Here is a 4,891-nt window from a genome sequence, read left to right on the forward strand (position 1 = left end):
CTGTGTCCTCCACCCTAATACGTTTAGGGTGGAGGTTTTAATGTGTTGCAGAGTGGCTGGCTTCTCCTTTTTATTCTCATGGTCAGCCAGCCATGGTAATCTACTCTCTTGTTTTGATCTCTTCTACATGTTTCTTGTATCACTCTGTGGTTTTCTTGTCTGATTTTGTCCATTTTAGTATTTGTTGCCCTTCTGTAATTGTTGTGGTTTTCTCCTTTCTTCCAACTGTGTTTTGTATGTCTCGATTATTTTACTCCCACCCTTGTGGAATTATTTTAATCGGAATGAGGGACCGATGACCTAGCAGTTTGGTCCCTCCCCCCTTCTTTTAAACCAACCAACCTCTCACCTGAGGCAAACTAGCCCACAACTGTTGTAACTGGTCCTCAGTATACTGGCACTGGGATGGAATTGACGTGTGAGCTGGTCCTACATGTGTTCTGTTGAGGATAGACCTGAGAATCTTGCTGGCCACGGCAATGCCTCAACATCACGCAACAATTCATATAGACAAAATGCCATGTGTGGATGCGTGTTGTCCATATGAAGAATAGCAACGTGATATTGTTGCATGAGAGGTAACTCATGAGGATGCAGGATGTCCGTGACATATTGTTATGCCACCAGAGTTCTGTCAATCTCTACCAGCTGTCACCTGAAGTCCTACCCAATGGCTCCCCACACCATCATGCCAGGAGTAACACCACTGTGCCTCTCCAAAACATTGGAAGAATGGGACTTCTTCCCAAGTAAACTCTGTACTTGCCAGTGATGGTCATCCAGGTTAATATAGAACTGTGATTCATGGCTCAATACAATGCAAAACCATTCATCAGCAGTTCAGCTTCACAGTCAAGGCCCACTCCAAACGCAGTTGTTTACATTTTGATGTTAATCCCAGCCTGCACTTGGGATGGTAATTTCTTTGTCTGGTTGCTGCTAGGGTCAGCAAATGGTTTGGAATCACACAGAATGTTGCAAGGAGTCCATTACTTGTTCTGGTATGGGACAGGCAGATATGAAAAGGTTAGAATACATAAAACATCGATCCTCGCATGTGGTAGTCAGATGTGCTCAAATGGAACCTCGATGTTGAGTATGCCCAACATCGGACCACTGTCACATCCTAATGTTCTATTATTTTGCATAGTACCAGCTGTCCAAATAGAGACCCACAATGAAGCCCCTTTCAAACACAGTCAGGTGCTGTTAATACTGTCTCACATGAGTGTTTGTCTTATCAGTGTCCTTCAGTGAATACTTTTGTTATCAATATGTATTAATAGTGTCCTTCAGTGAATACTTTTGTTATCAATATGTATTAATAGGGACAATAAAACATGAAAGATAACCAGTATTCCAGCAGTGCTGCTGTTTGGCGGTAGGAGTCGGAGTGGGCCAGGGCTGTGCTGACGCTGCTGAAGTTTTACTGTCCCTGTTAATAATATCACACTAGACTAACGTGGGACCACTCTATTGAATAGGCACATGAAACTCTGCTTTAAAAATAATTTTGTTTGTGACTGGAAACAAGCAGGTATTTTTCTTGACCTCGGACATCACGTGAAATACGTGATGGGCCGTATTTATGTGGTGTGATTTCAGCTAGACACCGCAAAAACAAAATTGCAAATGTCTGCCAAAGCACCAAGTAAAATATGCCTGCAAACTCTTAAGGCTACGTTCACACTGCATGCCGGACCTCATAGACGGGAAAGGGGAAAACCCACTTTTAAGTTTTAATGTTGTAAAACCTCTTGGCAGTGTGTAAGACTGTGCCACATCATTTTTATGAACTTGTATTATACTTAAAAGCTTTACTTTCCTTGTGCAAAAAGAAAATGTGTACTTTTCATTTTACATTATTTCTTTAGTTCCTAACATCCTCAATCGATTTTGGAAAAAGTACGCAGTTAAAAAATGTAATTTTTGTACACATGGCAGTGCAGCATCTTAGGTTCTTAATAAACCATTTACCATTTCACAATTCGTAACAGTCATTGTGGAATAATGGTATTTGTCAACCACATTTACACGATTTACAAATTTTGTAATGAAGAAGTCTGATAGTGGATAGCTTACTGTTAGATACATTTTAGACCACTGTGTTATTTTAATGATCTATATCTAGTAAAATCCAAATACACACGAATTTTTCCCTTGGCAACATCAGATTATACTGGATAGTCATCTGCTATGGTTTCAAAATGTGCCACATCTTACATTATAAAAGGAAAACAATTATTTTTTGTCCACATCATACAGTTTGTAAAATGTACATTTCATATTTGGAAGTAGAAAAGGAGAATAAATTACGCTTCCAACATTCTACTTAATTCCATTGTAGTTGGAGATGAAAAATTTCAAATGCTGAAAAATAAAATTACATTTATATTTGTTTACGTGTCTAACTTTGACTAATACACAAGCTGTTGATTTTTGACAATTTCGCTTTTGTAGGTCTGGGAAATTATAATACCACATGGTGTAAATAATTACATGCTTTGGATCGAACCTGTCTCCAATTTCAAATAACTGTTAATAGCTCTTACAAATAATATTTATTTTAGGAAATTAACATAATTAAACCAAGGCTAAGTAGAACTGCATTTCAATTGATGTGTTTTTTTGGATCATTTGATGACAAAATTTTTAGCTCCCTTTGTCACCAAGGTGCTTTCGTTTCGATATTTCTACTTTAACTGAAAGAAAAATTGCACAGATTAATTATAGCTCCAAACACTCCAGGAGAGGTAAATGACTTAATATCGATTCAGGTGTTGGATCCTCATGCAGTTTAAAGGGTGACACCTGTGTGTCACTGTCTTGTTTCCACATAGTTCTGTCTTCCCCGCCCTCCCCCACCTGGTGGGCTTGTTACCAGCGGCAAGGGATCTTCACTCTTTTTGAGCTCAAGGTACAGCCAGAAGTGTTTCGCCACTATCCAACTAGAGCCATCTTGCATAACAGTGACTGCATTGTTCTGTTGGTTTTGTTTCCACATTATTGTGATTTGTCAAATTTTGAAGCACATAATAAATGGGTAGTTACCCCATGAATATCTACTGACGTTTGGGAGAGTTTTTTTCGTTACACAAAGAACTAAAAAACTTCACTGAAAAAGTTTTATTCATTTTGCGAAATGAGTAATAATACATTCAAGATAAAATTTTCAAAACACAACATATTTTCACAAGAAGCAAAGTTGTCTGTAATGACGAACTAAGCTGAATTAGTGCACAATCATTGTTTTAAAGGAGAACTTTGTAATGAACTCACTGCCACCAATTTATCATACACAAGCCCTTGCGTTTTAAGTTTTACAAACATTTGCCTCTGAAGAGGGAGGGAGTTTATTGCACTCCTGACACTCATCAGGAAGCAGTAAGTGCCGTCATTTTGGGTGTTTCTTGCTGTGCCTTCATCACAGCTAATTTGTCCTTTTGAGCTTTAAAAATTCTTCTTCAGTACTTTGCCCACTACTTTCTTCTTTTCTTTAGTGACACTGTACTTTGCAAACCATTGCCATCTGGTGAGGGTACTTTCCTCTCCTTCATGTACGCCATCATGCATTGCATAAATGAACACATACTGGTACAGTCAATCAGGATAGCCTTTTACCAGTCATAGTATCTTTGTACCTCTTACCACTTTTGTTTCAAATGAATGCTGCTCCTTGCCTACTTGCATTATTTTGTACTAAAATTAACCGTTATATTACTTCTGTGATTACTAGTTAGTATTTCAGTTGTCTTCCCAGCTTCCTACAAGCTCTCAGACTTGTGATTATCCTTTAGTTTCGTTGGTGGTGAATAAAGCTTCTGGTGACAATGATTTAAGTTGAACAATGCCAGGTCTATACAAATATATTGATATTTCAAAGTAAATCTGCAGTGCTTACTTAACACTGTGTTTTTGCATCTTATTAACACCTGATTTCCTTCTGGCACAATTTAAGTTTACCCAGAGTACTGCATAAGGGCTTTTTTTTTTAAATTAAGGTTGGTCTTAAGTTATCCTGACTGACACTGTAGCTGGCCAGGGTGGCTGAGCGGTTCTAGGCGCTACAGTCTGGAACCGCTCGACCACTATGGTAGCAGGTTTGAATCCTGCCTTGGGCATGGATGTGTGTGATGTCCTTAGGTTAGTTAGGTTTAAGTAGTTCTAAGTTCTAGGGGACTGATGGCCTCAGAAGTTAAGTCCCATAGTGCTCAGAGCCATTTGAACCATTTGAACAATTTTTTTTACACTGTAACTTTGTACCAGCGTTGAAACTGAAATTTTACTCTAATAGGGCATAGTTAGTTTACATTTTCACTTTGCCAAGCACTCAGTAACTACAGATGTAAAATGTTAAAACTTCTGTGAGAACACTACACACAGTGGTTCATGTAACACTGAAGTGCCAAAGAAACAGGTATAGGCATACGTATTCAAATACAGAGAGATGTAAATAGGCAGAATACGGCACTGCGGTCAGCAACACCTATATGACAACAAGTGTCTGGCGCAGTTGTTAGATCGGTTACTGCTGCTACAATGGCAGGTTATCAAGATTTAAGTGTGTTTGAACGAGGTGTTATAGTCGGTGCGTGGCGATGGGACACCGCATCTCCGAGGTAGCGATGAAGTGGGGACTTTCTCGTATGAGCATTTCACGAGTGCACCCTGAATATCAGGAATCAGGTAAAACATCAAATCTCCGACATTGCTGCGACCAGAAAAAGATCCTGCAAGAAAGGAACCAATGATGACTGAAGAGAATTGTTCAACATGGCAGAAGTGTAACCCTTCTGCAAATTGCACCACCAACAAGTGTCAGCATGCGAACCGTTCAACAAAACATCATGTACACTTGATGACTGCATGACACAGAGCTGTACGCCTTGCC

This window comes from Schistocerca serialis, chromosome 3, assembly GCF_023864345.2.
Source record: "Schistocerca serialis cubense isolate TAMUIC-IGC-003099 chromosome 3, iqSchSeri2.2, whole genome shotgun sequence".
NCBI lineage: Eukaryota > Metazoa > Arthropoda > Insecta > Orthoptera > Acrididae > Schistocerca > Schistocerca serialis.